The 21,844-nt window shown below is 40.4% G+C and overlaps 1 protein-coding gene across 32 annotated transcripts in view; it reads left to right on the forward strand.

Moving 5' to 3' along the window:
* Positions 1-9,706: 9,706 nt before the first annotated feature.
* Positions 9,707-21,844, forward strand: part of DCAF8 (DDB1 and CUL4 associated factor 8) — a 79,375-nt gene continuing 67,237 nt past the window's right edge. For 3 of the 32 annotated variants that reach the window (XM_070608414.1, XM_070608413.1, XM_070608409.1), the window contains exons 1-2: positions 9,741-10,214; positions 10,954-11,026. The gene's annotated coding sequence lies outside the window, so the exon portion shown is untranslated. Of the gene's footprint in view, positions 10,215-10,911; positions 11,027-12,329; positions 12,402-15,472; positions 15,653-21,844 lie in introns of those variants that run through there. The other 29 variants (XR_011536935.1, XM_070608415.1, XM_070608410.1 and 26 more) reach the window with 22 other exon arrangements.

The following is a 21,844-nucleotide window of genomic DNA, read 5'->3' on the forward strand; positions in this document are numbered from 1 at the left end:
GCCTACTTTATGGTCATATTTCCAGTTTCTAAATGTATAATCAGAATGGACATATTTGGCAGTTGGCAGAAAGGCCAAGTAGTAGCCCCTGAAACTCTACCCCACCTCTGCCAAGATAGTAAGTAAAAAATAATATTGCATTCTGGGGAAAATGGCAGAGATTCGTTCCACCCTTACAATCTTAAAAGGATGCAGGGATGTTGGTCTCCATATCATTTCGTTTCACCTGTCTGACCCTTGCAGAAACTGGATGGCCAAGGTGGATTACAACGTACTACTGCAAACTCAAGCAAGTAGTAGTCCCAATTGTAGTCCTGTGTTAGATGTGTTTTCTTTACTAGAGAGAGTGACACAGCCTCTGGTATAGATATGTGGCTATTAATATGTACTATCTGGTCCTTTACAGAAAGTTTGCTGACGCCCTGGTCTAGTTAATATGTTCTTTCCATACATACATCGTACATACATCTTTTCCTTACATGAGGAAGGAGTATCAGAAGCAGTTTGCATTTGCAAGTGATGGCAATGGCAACAGTATAAGTTCACAGTCTTGATCTAGAGCTATGTTAATTCTCCCCCTCTCTGTCACAGTAGTCCAAAGGGACCTGGACATTCTGCAGAATATTACATTTATTTGCTTTATTAAGCTTATGCTGATCAGGTATTAAGGATATGCTAATCAGATCTAATGAACAAGCAGTGTCAAGTATTTTGGATTCCTTGGTAAGACACATATACTCCAGGGGGTGAGAGAGAAATTCTGCAGAGATGCAGGGCCCTGCCACATTGGTTAAGTTTTTAGGAGTCCAGTGATCTGGCGCAGTCTGGGACATCCTCTCTAAAGAATAGGATAAGTTACTGCATCTTGTGACTTTTATCCCAGGAAAGAAGCACAGTGCCTTAGTAGGCCTCTTCCAGTTTTGGAGGCAGCATATTTTGTACTTGGGAATGCAAGAAAGGCCTCCACAGCAGGTCCAGTCTGTGATACAAGTAGCCTTGTGTTACCACACCAGGTTCATTTTTGTCCACTGCCCGGAAAGCCAAACGCCGAGATGACGAGAGTGCAGCAGAGAGAGGGTTTTAATCACAAGGCAGCCATATGAGGAAGCAAGAGCATGAGTCTCAAATCTGTTTCCCCAGAAATAGGGACTCAGGCATCTCTATGGGATGGGGGACAAGGTGATCTGAAATGTGGAGATAGGTGATCGGAGATGAGGAGAGGAAGGTAATTGATGATCTGCGCAAGTGTAGTCAGACTCCATGCCTCTTCTTAGGATGCGCGCTCACGAAATGGTGGCATTAGCATGATCTGAAGGGGGAGTTTTAGCCTCCTGACGTCAGAAGGTTGCCTATTGGGCATCTGCATGGGCCCAGTTGGTGAGTTGGTGGTCTCAACCGACCTGGAGCGGACAAAGGGATTCTAATTCCTGAAGAACAGCTCAAACACCCATTACCATGGTGACCCAGGCTCCAGGGAGATGTTATCTAAAGGAACCTAGTGGGAGTCAGATAGCATATTGCCTAAACAGCACAGTTATCAATGGGTGGGTTAAACAGCTAAAAGCTATAATCAGTAATTGCAAAAAGGAAAAAAACCCTGTAGTTCCTAGCTACTTAATCATCAGTGGCTGTTTGCTGGTTTCACTTGCTGCTTGGGCCATATGACCTGGAAAATTCTATGGTACTAGAGGTATCTGTGTTAGGAGAACATGCTGTTTGGATTCTCGGGCAGTCCACAGTAGGAGAGTTCCAGCACAGACCTCTAGGGTTCTGAAGTAAGGTGACGCCATCTTCAGCAGAGAAAGTTTCACCATTTGAAAAGCATCTCCTGGCATACTCTTAGGTCCTGACAGAGACTCAGTACCTAACCACAAAGTATCAAGTGACTGTGTGACTGCTTGCCTGTATAACCAGCTGGTCATTGTCAGACCTGCCAAGTCATAAGATTGGGTGGATACAATAGCAATCCGTCTTACAATGGAAATGGTACATTCGGGAAGAAGCCCAAGCAAACTTGGTGGGCACAGGTAATTTAAATTGAACAAGGGGCCCCAGACCTCCACATTCCCTACATCTGTTGCACTGATACCTTTCTCTTAGGTCATACCTACAGCAACATAAGAATTTCTTCAACCATTTGACAGAGGAGGGAAAAAAATCCAAGTCTGGTTCATGGATGGGTTGGCTTGATATGTTAGGGCAAGCCAAATATGGACTACTGCTTCTCAACAGCCCCATCAGGAGTGGTCCTGAAAGACAATGAGGAGGGGAAATTCTCTCAATGAGTAGGGCTTTAGGCAATGTACCTGATCATTTGCTTTGTCTGGAGAGAGAAGTGGCCTAAGGCAAGGATATACATGAACTCAGTCAGTGAGCTGGTTGGTAGGGGCCCAGGAGCAAGATAGGAAAATGGGGGAAAACAGGGTCTGGTGAAGAGCATTTGGGTGGATCTGTGAGAGTGGGACTTAAAGTATTCACTAGGAAAGTGCTAAATAATAATCAAATAGACAGGATGGTTTCAGGACACCCTGACCTATCCCAGTTCTTGCACAGTGTGCTCACGAATAGAATCACCGTGGTAGCAGAGATGGTGGCTACTTTTTGGCCTATTAGCGTAGGCTTCTCTCTCACCCAAGGCTGACCTAGTTACTGCTATTTCTAAATGTCCGACCTTGTCAGCAAGAAAGAGCAATGCTGATCCCCTAGTTCAGTACCACTGCTCAAGGAGAACAACCAGCCACTTGCTGGCAAGTTGATTACATTGAACCTTTTCTATTCTGGAAAAGGCAACAGTTTATTGTGATCAGGACTGATAGATATTTTGCTTTGCCTATCCTGCCTAAAGTGCCTCAGCCAATACTGCCATCCAAGAACATCCAATATGTTCTACTGGCATGCGGTCCTACGTAATAATGTCTTGGAACAAGGGATCCACTTAATGGCAAAGCAGGTACATCAATGGGCACGTGACAGTGGGATCCACCTTTCCTACCAAATGCCTTTCCATCCAGAATCTTCTGACCTGGGATGAGCTTTTGAAGGTGCATTTGTGGTGCCAGCAAGAATGGGGTGCTGTCCTTTATAGTATAAACCTACATGACCTTAATAGGGTGCTTTATCCCCAAAAGGTAGAATTCATGAGCTCTGGGACCAAAGGGGAGAAATAGGAATGACCGTATTCAGCATCACTCCCAGTGATCCACCTGAGGAATTTGTGTTTCCCATCCCTGCAACTTTAAATTCTGTGGGTCTGGAGGTTCTGGGGCCCAGAAGGGGGATGCTTCTACCAGGCACAACAAAAGAGTCTCAGTTAACTTAAAGATATGGCTGTCATCTAGTCACTTTGGTCCCAATGCCAGCAAACTATCAGGCAAAGAAAGAAGTTACCATACTGTCTGGGATAACTGATTGTTCGTCATGAAGAGGTTGTACTGCTGCTACGTTATGCAGAGAGGAAAGTGTTGATGCATGTATGATCCCTGGCATATCTCTTGGTCCTCCTATACTCAGTTTTAACTGTAAATGAGTAAGTAAACAATTACAGCCTGATAAGGGCATGGTCTCCAGGGGCTCAGAACCTTCAGGGATGAGGGTCTGGATTACCCCACTAGATAAGCCATCTAGACTAACAGAAGTGCTAGGCAAAGGATCTAGAATGGGTGGTAGAGAAGGGAGATGATGAATATTATTTACAACTTTGGGACCAACAGCAGCAACTCTTCTTATAAGTGTCCCCAGAAATTGTAACTAACCAGAATGCTGGAGAACCTGCCTGGATAGAGTGAGCTTAACATGCAAAGCAAATGGATCTGAGCAATGCTAGAGGTGGACTGTAGTAGACATTGTTGGTACCCTATCGAGATCCCCATTAGCAGGAAGTGTGAGTATTGACTACTAATAGCTCACAGCTGCATCTTCATGAGAATTGCCCTCTGTGCCAACAGGAGCCACTTCTGGAAACTCTTGGAATGCCTTCCCAGGGAGAGCACCCCAGCCAATGTTATGATGTCAGTTTCTGCAAAGAAGGGATTCTGATAGGGATTGCATTATCAGGGATGATATGCAATCAGTAATTGTCTTATCAGCAAATGATACTAGGGTACAAAATTCCTTCCCCCTTTCCTCAAGGTGGGACATATGTGCCAAGAGTTCCCAGTGGAGCTGAACCCATATTTTTGCCTAACTTTTTCCCCTGTCCTATCTTGCTTCCCTCACTCCATTCCAGATTTTCCTTGAGAGCATTTCCTCAATAAACGACTTGCACAGAATTCCTTTCTCCGGCTCTGCTTCTAGAGAATCCAACGTAAGATAGGAGAATAGTTGTGTCAACTAAGAGATGAGAATAGGAGAAGTTTGAGTTTGACAGAAGGCAGAGCAAAGGTGAATTCAGTTTGGGAATGTTAACTTGCTCTTGGTTGGAATAGAAGGGAACATTCTTAACTTGACAAAGTGAATCTCTGAAAAACCTACAGCTGACATCATACTTAATGGTGAAAGACTGGATGTTTTCCCCTAAGATCAGGAACAACACAAGGATATCAGCTCTTGCCACGTCTAGGCAACATTGTGCTGGAGGTTCTAGCCAGGGCAATTAAGCAAGAAAAATGAATAAAAGGCGTTGAGATTAGAAAGGAAGAAATAAAACTGTATTTGCAGATGTCATGATCTTATATATAGGAAATCTTACAGAATCCACTGAAAAAACGTTAGAACTAACGAGTTCAGCATGGTTGCAGGACATCAGATTGACATACAAAAATCAATTGTATTTCTATACATTTGCAATGAACAATCTAAAAATGAAATTAAGAAAACAATTCCATTCATAATAGCATCCAAAAGAATACTTACAGGGGCAAAAAAGGATACTTAGGAATAAATTTAACAAAAGAAGTACAAAACAATACTGTGAAAGCTACAAAACATTGTTGAAAGAAGGAAGATCTAAATAAATGGAAAAACATTCCATGTTCATGGAGCAGAAGAATCAACATCAATGGCAATACTCCCCAATGTAAATGGCAGTACTCCTCAAACAATCTTCAAATTCAACGCAATATCTATCAGAATCCCAGCTGACTTTTTTGTGGAAATTGACTAAATTCTAAAATTCGTATGGAATCACAGTGGATTCATAATAAGAAAACAATCCTGAAAAAGAAGAATAAAGTACTCACACTTCCCAATTTCAAAACTTACCACAAGGCAATGGTAATCAAAACAGTGTGGTATTGGCACAATAATATACATAGATACCAATGGAATAGAATTAAGAGTACAGAAATAAACCCACACATGTACAGTGAACTGATTTTTGATAAGGGTGCCAAAACCATCCAGTGGGGAAAGAATAGTCTTGTCAACAAATGGTGCTGGGACAAGTGGATAGCCATATCCAAAAGAATGAGTTCAATCCTTACCTCGCAGCATATACAAAAAGTAACTCAAAATAGATCAAAGACCTAAAAGTAATAATTAAAACCATAAAACTTTGAAGAAAACATAGGGGTAAAACCTTAGTAACTTTAGATTTGGCTAAGGATTCTTAGATATGACAACAAAAGCATGAGCAACAAAAGGAAAAATAGATAAATTGGACCTCATCAAAATTAAAACGTTTTGTGCTTCAAAGGACACCATCATAAAAGTGAAAAAATCCACAGAATGGGAGAAAATATTTCCAAATCGTATATCTGATAAGGGACTTGTATCTAGAGTATATACTCTCTCGATAATAGACAACGCAATTTAAAAATGGGCGAAGGATCTGAATAGACATTTCTTCAAAGAAGACAAAAATGCCCAATAAATACACGAAAACATGCTTGACATTGTTAGTCATCAGAGAAGTGCAAATAAAAACCACAGTGAGATACACTTCACACCCACTAGGATGTCTAGAATCAAAAAATCAGATATCAAGTATCGGCAAGGATGGGGAGAAGGTGGAACCCTCATACATAGCTGGTGTGAATGTAAAATGGTACAACTGCTTTGAAAAACAGTCAGTTCCTCAAATGATTAAATATAGAGTTAACTAAATGACCCAGCAGTTCCACTCCTAGGTATATACCCAAAAGAAATAAAGTCAAACATGTCCACACAAACTTGTACGTGAATGTTTATAGCAGCATTATTCATTACAACCAAAGGATAGAAACAACCCGAATGTCCATCAACAGACAAATGGACAAACAAAATGTAGTCTATCCATACAGTGGAATAGTATTTGGCTATAAAAAAGGATTAAATACTGATAACATGCTACAACATGGATGAACCTTGAAAACATTTTATGAGACCTCTTGTTCTCTTGGTTTTTTAATTCTTTTTATTTCCTGGTTGCTCCTTTTAAATAAATGTTGCTGGATTTTCTTTCTCTCTGACCTCTATTTCCTTCTCTCATTCCTCTTCTTGTGAAAGAAGCCAGTCACAAAAGGCCACATACTATATGATTCCATTCATGTGAAAGTCCAGCATAGGAAAATCTATAAAGACAAAGTATATTAATGGTTTCTTAAAGCTGGAGGGGGATGGGAAGATAGAGGGGTGATAGCTAAAGGTACTGGGTTTCTTTGTGAGATGATGAAAATGGTTGAATATTGACTGTTGGTGATGGTTGCACATATCTGTGAATGTACCCAAAGCCATTAAATTGTACACATTAAATGGGTGAACTGTATGGTATGTGAGTTTCATCTCAATAAAGCTGGTTTTTAAAAAGTGCCATTAGCTATCAAGTATGTGAGTCTAAATCTTGAAAGAGAAGCCTGGGTTGAAAGTAAAGACTTGAAGTTTAAACTGTGAGAATGGATAAGATCACTTTGGAAGAACACGTAGAATGAAGAGAAAGAGAAGCTCATGAAATAAATGGTCAGAGAGATATAAATGGAACTATGGAATATAGTGTCACAGAAATCAGTGGGATTGAATACCTAGAAGGGGTAATGATCATCGCAACCTCAAATGCAATAGGAAAGCTCAAAAGAAGACAGAGAAGATTTGGTGGTAACAGCAATGGATTTGGTGATAACAGCAATGGTGTTCAACAAAGCAGTGACCCCAGAAACCAGGTGACAAACAGGGAGGATTTTATCTCATAGCTCCGTTAAAATCATTCTTGTCAAGGTCTTAGATAACTTCCATGTTCCCAAGTCCAGTGGTCAATTTCTAGTCATCTTAACCTCAAACTCTTAAACAGGAATGACAGTTTATAGTACCTTTCTTGAAACATTTAAAAAATTTATTTTATGAGACGTCTTGCTCTCTTGGTTTTTTAATTCTTTTTATTTCCTGGTTGCTCCTTTTAAATAAATGTTGATGGATTTTCTTTCTTTCTGACCTCTACTATTTGGAGTGCCTCAGGATTAGAGGGCTCAGTTTACAGACTGCTTCTTTTTTCTTCCACATTATGGGTACTCTCCATTCTGTGACTATCTATACCATTTATACCTTAATGACTCCCCAATTTATACCACCAATTGTCTTTTTTTCCTATGAGCTTCAGATTCATATTTCAATTGTTTACTCAGTAGCGCCATTTGGAAATCTAACAGGCATCTCCAGTTTAACATGTCTAAAATAGAACTGGACATTTTTTAAAAAAAGACTCCTCCTACCCCTGCCCCCCCAGAGTTCTATCTCCGTAAATGGCATTACTATTATCCTCTTACTCAAGTCAAAAGACCTGGGATATCTTGACTCCATATCTTGCACACCATATTCATCTATTAGCAGATCACCTCTGCCACCTGCAAAGTACATGCAGAATCCAACCCCTTCCTACCACTTCCACTGCAATACTAGTCTTGCAGGTCTTCTGCAATAGCTTCCTAACTGGTCTTTCAGCTTCTATTTTGCCTCCCTGCGGGCAGTTCTCAAAGAATCAACCAGAGTGAATCTCTTCATTTATAAATCAGACCATGTCATTCTTTTACTCAAAACCGTCCATGGCTTCTTAACACTCTTAGGATGAAATGCAAAGTCCTCTCCTTGGTCTGTAAGTCCATAAGTGATCTGGCTCCCATCATGTTTCTCCTAATTTCATACCTTGTCTTTTGCCACACTGGCTTTCTTGCTGTTCTTTGAATACATGAAGCACATTCCAGCTTCAGGTCTTTTTACCTTGCTGTTCCCTCTGCCTGGAAGGTTCTTTCTCCAGTATGCGTGACTCACTCTCTCACTTCAAAATCAAATGCCCCTCAGCAGAGGGGACTTCCCTGAACCCGCTATGTAAAAGAGCACCCCAACTCAGGTAACCCACTTTTACCCTGATTTATTTTCCTTTACAGTACTCTTCAAAACTTAATATTATTGTCTATGTGTCCCTCTGCTCCCCCTACTCCCAACCCCTGCACTAATAAGTTCTATGAATACAGGAATCTTGGTTTGTTTTATTCTCTGCTGGAGCTCTAGTACCTAGAACAGGGTCTTACATTTAGCAGGAATTCAGTAGTTGTTGATGGAGTGAATGAAAGAATGAATAGAATAGTAGGGCAATGGATAACTACTTTGTGCTCTGGCCCTCTTCTAGGTGTTAGGGTTACAAAGATGAGAAAGACATAGTCCCTGCCCTTACAGAGCTTATATTCTAGTAGTATAGTTAGATTACAAATATGTAGTTATAGGTTAAATGCTATAGGTAAAATGTGTTATAAAAAAACAATGCAGAGTGAGAAGACAGAGGATGGTGGTGTAGGGTACAATTTTAGTTGGAATAATCAAAGCTGCCTCTCTGAGAAAGTAGCATTTGAGTAGAGATATGATTAAATGGAGAGAACAAGTCTAGTAAAGATCCAATAGATGAACATTCCAAGAAAGGGAACAAGTGCAAAAGCCCTGGGGCTGGACCATGCTTTGGTTGGAGTGACAGCAAGAAGGCCAATAAGGCTAGAGAGGAGCTAGGCAGTGGGAGGAGATGAAATCAGAGAAATAGGTGCCAGATCATGTAGGGTCTTCCTTGGAGGTCATTGTGATCATTTGATTTTTATTGTGTGATGAGAAGCTTTGGGAGGTTTTGAGGAGGGTAATAATATGACTTGCCTTATATTTTAAAAGGTCACTCTGGCTGCCTTATGTTTAGCAAGGCAATAATGGAAGTAGACAAACCAGCTAGCTATCTATTGCAATAGTCTAAGTAATATATAATGACTTATAATATGATGATAGCAGTAGAGGAGATGAGAAAGAGTCAGACTCTTGCACCCTGGCCTTCTGGTCAAAAGTCCCTGGGCCTGGCAGCTGGGAGTAAACTTTTCAGGGATCTTCTGCACCCTTCCTTGAGGCGTCAGAACGAAGGAGAGTGTTCATCACCCTACTTGGGAGAAAGAGCCTGTTGAATAGCTTAGCTGCACCTCAAGCTTCTGAATTCCTTCTTTAAAAGTGGGTAACTGGAGGCTCTTGAGGGCAAGTGGGTCTCGAAGGTATAGAAACCACTTAAGAGAATAAGGTCCTCAAAGGAAATGGGGTTTTCAGAAGTCTTGTGGCGAGGACTACTTGTTTCCAGCATTCAAAAACAGGGCAAAAATGGAGGTAGCTCAGGAGGTTGCCTGCTAGCTCGTTAGAAAGGAAGTTTATTTCCACCACAACTCTCAGAGGTCCCTCACTGGTATTTGCTTTTAGTATCACGAGGGAAGCGAACCTCTCAAACTCCGCAGAAGCAACTTTGCCTCTTTGGTAATGCGCACGCGCCCCTTCTCTGCTTGCCGTTGGCCTTAAGCCCCGCCCCTTATGCGTCCTTCGAGGAGGGTTGGGAGCGGAGAGCTCGCGCGACCACTCTTTTCTCAGTCTTCTCCAGTACATCGTCGCAAACGGCGCCGGAAAGCGTGGCAGCGCAGGCGCAAGCGCAGAGAGCGGAGGCGGTGGTGGTGGCGGCCGCTGGCCAGTGTAAGATGGCGGCGGCGTTGGCGGCGGCAGTGGACGGGGCGGCTGGGCCTGGAACAGTCGGAGCAGCCGCTGGCAGAAGGATGACCCAAGACGGGAAGCAGGCTGCTGAGCCTCGCCGGCTCCCGTGCTTGTAACTGCCCCAGCCGGACCTACCTAACCCCCCCCCCTTGACCTACCCGGTCCGTGTCTCGTTCCGGCCTGGCCTGCCCCCTCTTCCCTGGCCCGCACCCCCTCAGGATAGGTTTGACTCCTTTCCCAAGCTCCTAGGGCTCAAGTCTTCTTCTCCTGACCCGAGTCACCGCCTGGAGGACTGGCTGCCCTTTCCTCAGGTCAGCCCTGGGGTTGCCCCCAAGGGCCTGCCTCACAATCCACAGGGACGTCTTGCCTCGTCGGGTGACCCATTTGTGTGTGCTTTTTTCCCCCTTTAGTTTGGGGGACGCAGCTCGTCCTGCGTCTCCTCGTCACCTCAGGGCCGCCGCGCAATGTGTCCCCTCCCCCATCCCGAGTTCTCGGGCCCAGCACCTTGTACGGAAGGCCGAGGTCCAAGAACCCTGGAGTCAGTTGTTGCCGTCTGGTCTTGTACCCTTTGTAATATAATTCTCCTAGTTTACCTCCCCTCATCCCCAAATCTTTCAGGATACCGTAGAACGGTCCCATTTGGTTCCTGTTAGTTGGAAAGCATCTGGTGGCTTGAATTTCTGACTCATATGATTGTTGGTGGAGTCTGTAAACAAACCGGCACCAGCGCTATCACGTTCTCTGCGGGATTTCCCCCTTGCTCTGTGGCTTCTTGTTGAGAGGTTTGGTTTTGGGTTAGCGTTGAAAAGATTCAGGTTTTCCTTTTAAGTGACTTTTACGTTTTAGTGGAGCTGGGAGATTACTTGCCTGGTTCATTTTATTTCAGTAACTATGTTTGTAGTTGTTTATTCAGTAGTTAGAGTGAGATAAATTACTCTGCTTTAAATAGTTCTCAGGAGGCCTAAAAAAATACTAAAATGTATTCATAAATTTCTTTTTTCTGTTTAGTAGAAGAGACGCATTTGCCATTTAAACTTTCACTTTTCTCAGTCCTTCAGTGAATCTACAGACCTATTTTCTCAGGAGCTCAGCCTGGCCCTACTTCAGTGATAAAGGAGGAAAGGTGAGTAGGAGTTGAAGGCATTTAAATTCTTGAGTCCAAGACAGACCTTAACTCTGATGCTCAGCTGCTGACCACTAAAGTCATAAAATTCCTACACAATTTCCCAAGGAGTTGGGGTACTCTTGTTGGCTGTGTTCCAGCTCTGGTTAAATTACTTTGACAAGTTTAATTGGTTGTGCGCATCTTGATTTTCTGTCGAAACTATTGCTGTATATCTTCAAATAACTCCAGTTAAGCCTAGAAGTTAATGTCTCCCTCTGTCTTTATTCTTTTGCTTTGTGTTTTGCCTTTGTGTGGATCATGTTTCTTACATTGTTAGAAGCTGGGAATTAATTTGCCTGAGTTGTTCAGCCTTTTGTCAAATCAAGTCTCTTCCCCTCCCAGAGCATTGGGTTCTCTTTCCTTGCTTTTTAGAGGAAAATATTTAGCTGCTTGTCACTTAAAATTGGGGAGTGATGAGTGATGCTGCCTTTAATTGGTATCTGAGTTCAGTCTACCTTAAAATTTCAACTTTTTAGGACATAGTGGTAAATTTTGAGTAAAAACAAAAAATAAAGTGACTGCTCTTTTGTAGCTGGTCTGAAGAATTCTTGGTCAGGTGAGGAATCATCCTGTGCATTTAGTAGCATGGGCCAGTGCCAAAAAGGGAGTCAGAACATACTTGTAAATGTAATTTTTGTAAGACTCTTGGGTTTCTGGTAGCTGAGAATAGTGCTGTGGTTGAGGTTCATGGGATGTGACAGAAGAGCTGAGTGGCTCTAGAAGGTAGGCCTGGCTGATTCTTATTAATATGTGTATGATTTGTAGTAGGAAAAGGTTGAGTGTGACGCTGGCGAGTCTTATTCCACACAGTGTCCTGATTAGAAAATGCTCATTATGAACTGAAATAAGATTATTATTGGTGGTATCTGTGTGTATCATCAAGATATAAAGAGAAAAGTATAGTCTTTAGAGCTGGAGAGACCTAGGTTTAAATACTGTGCTAAGATTTATTAGCCTTCTGATCTTGGGCAAGTTATTTAAACTTTTCCACACCTCTAAAAGTGAGATAATACCGCTTACCTCCTAGATTATTGTTAGTACTGTATTAGGGAACCTATATAAAGCTACATTATGCCCAGCACGTGATAGACACTAAAAGCTTGTTTGCTGTTTTTTTTTACACATCGTTGACATGGCTTTGAATAAGTTATACATTAGTTTACATTTCTTTGCATTTTTCTTTAAAATGTTTTCCTGATTATTTTTTCAAGTTCATTTTTAATTGATAGGCTTAGATGTGTGCTTTGTCTGTGCCCACCTAGGGTTGGCTTCTGAACGTGATTCAGGTCAGTCTCATCATGGCTCAAGACCAGAGGACAGCAGAATATTAAATGTTGGTATCTGTCTATCTCTAAGTGCATTCTTAAACTAAGCATCAATAAGTTTCCTTTGTTAATTTCTTCCTTCCTCTTGGTCTTTCTGTTAGCACATCTGATGAGAATTGACACAAGTATTGTAATTCCTTCCCTTCCTGCTTCAATGTTAGTTACCACCTCTGTTCCAGCTACCTCTTATGCCTTTTCCTTTTGGCCATGGAGGGAATACATTTTTCTAAGCTGTTGGGCTCTGCAAAGATCCTCATCCATAGATTATCAAAGAACTAGATCATGAAAAGGTCTCTTTTCTTCCTGAAGTGAAATCTGGGCTAGGGAGTTAGGAATGTAGAGTTTTTTATTTCATCTCCTCAGCTGGAGCGTCTTAATAATATGACAGCACAGATGAGAAGTTTTTAACTTTCTCTTGTTGGCTTTTTTCCCACATCTTTTTGGGGAGGTAAGGGCACACGAAAATTAAGTGTTGTATAACATTACGATGAAAGCTACTGTATTCCTTCTGGCCGGTGATCAACTTAGAGTTGATCAACTTTCATTACCATCCAGGGTCTAAATTCTCTCCACTGAAAGGTAAAAGACTCTTGGGATGGAGGGTGATGGAGTGGGCTGAGACTTTTTTATTATTTGTGTTTTTGTGAGATCTGGAGATCTATATTGGGTGAGAGGGGTGGGGTGGGGGGAAAGAGTGGGAGGAGAAAAGGAAATATCTTGAAAGAGGGAACTTTGACTGGCTGTTCCTTATTACTCTACATGCTGGTAAAGAAACCCCCCCTCCACCTTCCCTAGACAAGAATTTCACATTTTGTGTGCCAGGTGACAGCTGTGTATATAATGAATCAATGTTCTTAGTCTGTGGACCACAACTCTAAAAATTTTTATCTTTCTGAAGATGTTTTATGTTTCAGAGTGTTGCATAAGAATTGTTGCATGTTATGAAGTATTTCCTAGCATGGCTTAAGTGGGAGGTTAGTTGTGCTTGTGACCTTAGTTTCCACCACCAACCTGACAGGGCATTTGATATAGCACTCTATTAAATGTGTAAGAATCAGGGGCTGGCCCCGTGGCTGAGTGGTTAAGTTCGCGCGCTCCGCTGCAGGCGGCCCGGTGTTTCGTTGGTTCGAATCCTGGGCGCGGACATGGCACTGCTCGTCAGACCACGCTGAGGCAGCATCCCACATACCACAACTAGAAGAACCCACAATGAGAAATATACAACTATGTACTGGGGGGCTTTGGGGAGAAAAAGGAAAAAATAAAATCTTAAAAAAAAAAAAAATGTGTAAGAATCAGTCCCAGTGCTATGATCCTTAGTGTTAACTAGGATCAACCTAAGACAGAAGCTTGTCTTCAGAGAGAGCTAAAAGAAAGCAGCCTTTTTGTTGTCAGTTTAAAACAATACTGGCATTTCAAAAGCAAACAGACTCTAGTAGAAGACATTCTGTAGAAGTTCACTGTTTTGTGGGATACTGAGATCTTCAGAATTTCACACTCTAGCTCCTGTATTCTATCAGGTGAGTTACAAACTTGTAAAATCATGAAGTGACTAGCAAAACTTTGTTTTCAGTAGGTGGACTTATTTCTGGGTTGTTTCTACTGTAGAAAAGTTACTCTAAACGTGTCTAGGAAATGTCCAGATTGTAAAAGGGAGAGTTATCCAAACAGCTTTTTATTGCGTAACTTTGGTGTTAGAATTAGTTTTTAAGATTGCATTAGCCTTTTTTTTTTTTAAGCAGATTATTAATGAGCCAAGATAATCTGTTATTTACACATTTGGAACCCGGGCAACTGAAAAAATTGAATCATCAGCAGGCATAGAGGTGGTGACTATGTATATCTTAACTTTAGAGCCAAATGCCAGTGATTTTAGATTAGTTTTACAGTAATATTGAAAACTTTTCATCTCTCGTTTTTGTGAATGTATCCAATGAACTCCGTCACTGGTAAAATTGGTCAGAAAAAAGGACTACCTGTTCTTGTTTACTGATTCAGTTAATTTTTCTCAGAATGAGAAGAAAGTCCTTGAAAGTTCTTTAAAAATTAGTGTGCGATGAATTTTATGAATTGGTCACTTTTTTCTTGTAGTCTTTTATCTCTCCCTCTACAAGACATAGTTTCTGGGCCAGAAGCCCAATTTCTCAAGTACTATCTTAACCCCAGGGATGTGTATGCTAAAGATAAATTAATGAACTGAGTCTGCCCTGAGTTTGCAAATACGGCAATAGAAATAATTAATATGACAAAGATGGCATCTTATTAATGAAATGCAGCATGTCTAATGGATTGAGTTATTGCAGAAATTTTCATCTTTGTACCTGGGAGGTTAGATACTTGCTATTATCCTCTGAGGATACTATTTAAGGAGTCTGGCCAAGTTCTAATATGAAGCATCCATGTTTACCTCACATTTATTTTTTTTCTTCTTGCTTTTAGCCACCCGGAAAGCTACTATAGGGTTTACCTCTAGTGGCAGCCAAGAAGCTATATTCCCCTGGTGTACTTTAAGCATTGCCACATTATCAACTATGTTTTTAACCTTACTTTGGACCCAGCATTAGACTTTACCCTCTAACCTAGTGCAGGTAGCAGGGCACTTCTTGATGTTTTTAGCCTCTCTTTTTGTTTTATTCTAAGTTGTACCTTTGGAGCATTATCCTTTCATCTTTTTAGTGTTCTTTCTAACAATTTAAGAAAAATTTGAAATGTGAATGGCAAAAACTGGTAATGGAGACTGGATTGTGATGTAAAGGTAAATCATTTCATAGTGGAAACAAAATGGAACTTCCTTAGAAATGGATTTTTCTTAGAATCATTTATATTGAGATAAATGGGCTTAAGCATTATTATGAAAAGTTCCATAACTCTACTGCTGGAGACAGCATTTAAGGGTTAGAGGACATTCCTAACATACTCTGAAATACTATTTTTAGAATTAAAACCAATCAATTGTAAACACAGGGCATTTGGTATTACCAACAGGGAGAGAAGGCATTTATCCAAAAGAGGAACCAAGTTTCTTGTTCATAGTATAGTTGATGCAGGACTTCCTTATCTTCCTCATTGTCATCTCTAGGGATTGCTTTGAAGATCTCATCTTGGCTGTTCTCTGAACCTTCAAGAAGGGGGATAATTTAAAGAGAGGGGAGCTTGTATTGTAGATTCCTGGGTATATTCTTTACCCCAGTTCATGGAATGTGCTCAAAAGAAGATGTTAACAAACTTCTCTGAATTCTTGAAAGGCCAGTGAGAGCAGGTAAGCAGATTTCATAGACTTGGAACTGTGTCCAAGGTTGTGTACAGTGTTTTGATGGTTGTTGTTGAGTGGCGAAGAAGCCCAGGCTTCTCTAGGAATTGCAGTCTAGAACCAAAGATGAGAAGCTAGAAAAATAATACAAATGCCTACCATGTACAGACAGCCTCTTTGCAAACTTTCTGTTTAATCTTCTAAACCAACCCTTGCTGGGTAATGGTATTATCCAATTTTACAAAAGAAGAAACAAACTCAAAAGTAGGTGGTAAAAATAGAATTCAAACCCAGGTGCAACTGAGACCAAAGCCCTTTACTTTCTGTTTTACCATATGCTGTCCTTAAAAAATAGGGCTCTTCAATGCCAAGTGAGAAAGCAAATGTGCTGAAACATAGAATTCAACATTTCTTAGAGAAGCACATGTAAAGTATAAAAGGTCTGTCCACATGACAATATGAATAAAAACACTTTTGAATTGCTTAAACATGGGTCTCAGATTATGATTCCTAATTGGTAGGTTAAAGAGTTTTTTAAGGAAATAATTTTAATGGACTTAACTGAAGAGGTAGCTGAATCTTTTTATTTTGTGATCCTTGAATAGGGAGAAAACCAGTATTCTCACTCAATACCTGAGGTAATTCCATGGAAAAGCTGTTCTGACTCTTGCAGCCTTTTCTCATTGTACATCTTTCTGTAATTCTCTGTAGCATGAACCGTCCCTACCTTCTTGAAACTTTTTTTCTCTTGACTTGCAAGGCATTTAACACTCACGTTATCCCTTCTACTTCCCTGAGCATTTCAGACTCCCTCCTCTTTCTTTTTCTTTCTTTCTTTCTTTTTATTTTTGGTAAGGAAGATTGGCCCTGAGCTAACTAACACCTGTTGCCAATTTTCCTCTTTTTGCTTGAGGAAGGTTGTTGCTGAGCTAACATCTGTGCCAGTCTTCCTCTGTTTTATGTGGGATGCCGCCACAGTGTGGCTGGACGAGCAGTGCTAGGTCCGTGCCCGGGATCCGAACCTGCAAACCCTGGGCTGCCGAAGCAGAGCACATGAACTTAACTGCTATGCCACTGGACCAGCCCCTTCTTTTTTTTCCTAACGGTAGTTGTCCCCCAAGATTGTTTCCTTGGATTCTCTGCCAGAGCTTTCTTGGGTACTTAATTTGTTTCATTTTTTAGTGAGGTATAATTTATAAGGTATTTATTTTTGGAGCTTCTCTATACAAATAATTCCCAAGTCTGAATCTCTGGCCTTAATTTATTTCTTAAGTTGCAGACCTATGTTGGATTTCCACTACCTTCCTGACATGTCAACTTGGATTTTAAACATAATCAATATCAACTTCTTCTCTTCCCCCATATGCCAGCTTCTTATTTATGGCACTTGATTTCCTCTGGGCACCCAGACTCAAACTTGTCTCTTTTATTTTTTGAGCTTTCTAACTGCTTATTGAGCCAAATACTATCAGTTCTACCTCTACAATGTTTCTCACATTGATTCCCTCCTTTTAGTTTCCTCTGCTATCATCCTAAGACAGATTCTCATTGCTTCTTACTTCGGCAGTTATGACAGCTTTTAAACTTGTTTCTCCTTCCTTTTTTGTTCATTTCAGTCCACCTTATTGTCCTAGACAAAATAATCTTCCTGATGCATAACACATACACACCTTTTACTATACTTTTTAACTAATCAAGTCTACCTCACCATCTGGCCAAACCAGATTACTCATGTATTTTCCTGGACATAGCATTTTCTTCATCTTCCATGCCTTTTCTCATTCTAGTCCTGATGGAATGTCTTTCTCATCTTTACCTATTGAAATCTTATCCTTCCTTCAAAACCCAGCTTAAAAGCTAATTTCTCCATGGAAGCTTTTCTTTTCTCCCTGAAACTAAATATAGTCCTTTCCTCTGTTTGCAGCAACATTCTCTTTATCCTTTTTTTTTTTTAATAATACCAATACTTGTAGGTCTTGTATCATAGTTAGTTGTGTACTCATTTTTCCTAATTGGTTATTGAGTACAAAAGAGATTGTGACTACTTTGTTTATAGTTGTAGCTCCTGTATTGCCGGTACATTGTTACGTTACTAGCATGCCTATGTACAGATGAGCCACTGGGTGGTGCCAGAGGCCTGTAATTTGGATAAACAAGGGAGGCTAGAGGCACTGTACAGTTGGGTTGCCCTGTAGTGTCAAATCTTCTGCACGATAGGAATAGAGATTAATTTTCCTGATCCAGAAACATTCATAGTTTCTTTCTGTTCCTCTGTCCAGTTTACCAGAGGAGACAGTGTAGTATATTCAGCTCCTGCAAGTATTTAATAGAGAGTGGCTCAGAACTGAAGGCCTGCCCCTCTAAACATGTTTTATATAGTATGAGTTTCAGCTTCCTTGGAGACATCCTTTGAATTTCGGTGCCTCAGGTTCTCTGTCTGATTAATAAACACTGTACTATTAGACTTGTGGCTGGCAGCAGGAGTCAGAAGTTGGCTTGGAGAAGTGTTTATTGTGAAGTGGAAAATTAGTAAGGTAAGGAGAATGAATTTAAAGTGAGCCATTTCAGCTTGAAAATGGAAATTGGGGATGGGGAAAGTAGGACTGGTTGATTCCAGATGGACTGTGGGACCTAGGGCTGAAAAGCAAATTTGTATTTTGGATGGAGATCAGCCCTGAATAGCTGTTAGTTATGAGTGGTATGGGACATCTGTCCTCCCAAGAGGAACCAGGGACAGTGTGGCTCTCAAATATCTAACTAATAATTGAAGTATCTTCTACCATCACCTTTGAGTTTCAGAGGAAATTCTAAAACCTTGTCTCATTTAAATATGGATATTTATGTGGGAGAGTTGGGCACTTGTGTTACAGGATGAGGCCTGCCAAACAAGACTGCTGGACTGGCCTGAGAGAATGTGAGGGTTATGTAACTCAGGGCAACTCACTAAGAGTGAGTTCAGGTCTTAGTAAAGGGATTAGGGACAGTAATATTATTTAGATATTGATGTTTCCATTGAGCCCAAGGTAAGGTAGAGTTATTAGACCAGTTTTCATAGACCCTAGACTCCAAAGGAAAAATTTAAAAGAAATTTAAAAAATAAAAATAAAAAGCGTAAGTCTACAAATTAATAGTACAACTACTAGAACTACTTTGAACTACTTTAAGCTCCTGATATTCTTAGTTGTCACTGAGACAAGAGGGTGGGAGACTTTTTATGAGTTTAGGATTCATCTTGCTTTTAATGCGGTTGCTGATAAATCACACAGGCAGCCTTGGTTGCAACAAAAATCCTGCACTTTCATTTTCAAGTAAGAAAACCTGACATTTTGCTCTCATTTACTGTGGCATATTGACCACTTTAGCTATCTTCTGTTTATAATCATAGCCTTGACAGTTTGTATTTTTAATTGTTGGGTTTTATCTGTCATTTAACACCTTCTGTGATTTCTTTTCCTTCCCCTCCTTCTCTCGTTCTTTTTTTTCAGCTAGATTTATTGGGTATAATTTACATATAGTAATATTTACCCTTTTTTTCCAGTGACTGATTCTATGGCTTCTGATAAATGCATAGTCACGTAATACCACCATCATCAGGGCATAGAACATTTTCATCATTCCAAAAAGTTTTCTCATGCCCGTTTGTAGTCAGTTCCCTTTCCCTACCCCCAGCCCTTGGCAACCACTTATGTACTCGCTGTCCTTATAGTTTATCTTTTCCAGAATGTCCTATAAAAGGAATCATAGTATTTAGCTGTTTGAGTCTTGCTTCTTTCACTTAGCATAATATTCGAGATCAGTCTGTGTTGCTGTATCAGTAGTTTGTTACTTTTTATTGCTCAGTAGTAGTCCATTTTGTGGATGGACCACAATTTGCTTATCCATGACCTAGATGAAGAACATTTGATTATTTACGGTTTTTGGTGAATCTAAATAAAGCTACTAAAACATTCAGCTACAGATTTTTGGGTGGGCTTAGATTTTCATTTTTCTTGAGTGCATTTCTGAGTGGGATTTGCTAGTTCTGTGGTAAGTATATGTTTAACTTTGGAAAACAGTTGGGCGGTTACTTATAAAGTGACTACCATTTTGCATTTCTACCAGCAGTGTATGAGAGTTGATTGTGCTCTGCTCCTTGTTAGCACTTGATAAAGTAAGCTTTCATTATTATTGTTTTTAAAATTTTAACCATTCCAATAGGTGAGTAGAGGATTCTCATTGTGGTTTCTACTTTGTATTTCCCGAATGACTAATAATGTTGAGCATCTTTTCAAGTGACTGTTATTTAGTTGTGAGAGATTTTAAATATGTTCTAGTTGCTGTCCTTAATTAAATGTCTTTTACAGATATTTTCTTCTAGTCTTTTCATTTTCTTTTTTTAAAGATTTTATTTTTTCCATTTTCTCCCCAAAGCCCCCCGGTACATAGTTGTGTATTCTTCGTTGTGGGTTCTTCCAGTTGTGGCATGTGGGACGCTGCCTCAGCGTGGTCTGATGAGCAGTGCCATGTCCGCGCCAGGATTCGAACCAACGAAACACTGGGCCGCCTGCAGCGGAGCGCGCGAACTTAACCACTCGGCCACGGGGCCAGCCCCGTCTTTTCATTTTCTTAATAGTGTCTCTTAAAGAGTGGATTTTTAATTTTGATGTGCCCAGTTAATTAATTTTTTCTTTCATGGCTTGTGCTTTTTGCATCCTATCCTAAGAAGTATGTGCCTAACCCAATGTCACAAATATTATCTCCTTTGTTTTCTTCTGGAAGTTGTATTGTTTTAACTTTTACATTTAGGTCTATGAACCATTTTGAGTTAGTTTTTGTATATTGTACAAACTATGAGTCAGCTTTCTTTTTTTTGCATTTGGACATCCCATTTTTCTAGTATACATGGTCTCTTATACAAATCTGTCATCAATATTAGGAAAAGAAAGCAGCCACATTGGTTTTAAACAAGAGATGCTTCGTACCTCTTTCACAAAGTACTCTTGTACACTGTACCCCCTCTGCTTGTTTTTTGGTTAATATTTTGTAATGTATATGGTTAAAAATTTAAGGCATTTTTCTTATGAAAACAAGAAAAATCCAGGTGACTGGAATTTCTTAGGTAGAAACTAAGATAACACCTGGGTCTTTTTCCCCCATCCCTGAATAGTTTACTCTTTAACCTTCAGTTTGGCAGGGGTTATGGTTATTTTTAGAGTACAGGCAGTAGAGCTAATCTAATTAAACTCCCCCAGCTACCTGGGGCGGTGAGCTCATCAGCTCTTCCAAGCTCAGGTTGGTTTGCTCTGGACTGGATTTTACATGGAAATTGATCAAGGTTAAAATAGTGGATTTCTTGGGTATGTATAGTGCATTAAAGAATGAAGAAGGTAGTGTAAATTTGAGTCAGGTATGGTCCCTAACTTCAGATTATAAAATAAGGTGGTATACTTTGATGATGGAAGTGATTCTGGAATGGGTCCTTTACTTGAGACCTAGGGCACAGTCATAGCATCTTAGCCTGCTTTAATTTGGGCGCTTACTCTAATTCCTGCCCTAGAGTTGAAATTGTTTTCAATTTCTTCATTTTGACTGAAATTTGTATGATAAGAATAGCTCCTTATTCCCAAAGTAATTGTATTTTATTATTGTCATCATTTCTTGGCTTTCTAGAGAGGTGGTCCGCCAAGGTGGGAATGTATGCACTCTAAGGGGTATGGAAGATGATCCAGTGGTGTATAGAAAGAGAATGTTGAAATTTCTTTTCTAGAAAAATTAAGCTTAATATTTAATGTGAATTGATTAAATGTGTGTGTAAAAACACACATATAGGCTTTCTTTTTGTTTTTGTGAGAAAGATTGGCCCTGAGCTAACATCTGTTGCCATTCTTCCTCTCTTTGTTTGAGGAAGATTGTTGCTGGACTAACATCTATGCCAGTCTTCCTCTATTTTATGTGGGATGCCGTCACAGCGTGGCCTGATAAGCGGTGCTAGGTCTGCACCCAGGATCCGAACCTGTGAACCCCTGGCCACCAAAGTGGACCGTGCAAACTTAACCACTATGCCACTGGGGCAGCCCCCTGCAGAAGTTTTAACATATAATTCTACTTATCTATACCATGTACAGAATTACTAATGCTATTTTACAAAGGAAGAAAATGAAGTACAGTGAAGATTAAGCATCTCACCTAAAGTCACAAATTATGCTAATGGGCTTAGCTGAT

The sequence above is a fragment of the Equus przewalskii genome, unplaced genomic scaffold (genome assembly GCF_037783145.1).
Source record: "Equus przewalskii isolate Varuska unplaced genomic scaffold, EquPr2 ChrUn-6, whole genome shotgun sequence".
Taxonomy (NCBI): Eukaryota; Metazoa; Chordata; class Mammalia; order Perissodactyla; family Equidae; genus Equus; species Equus przewalskii.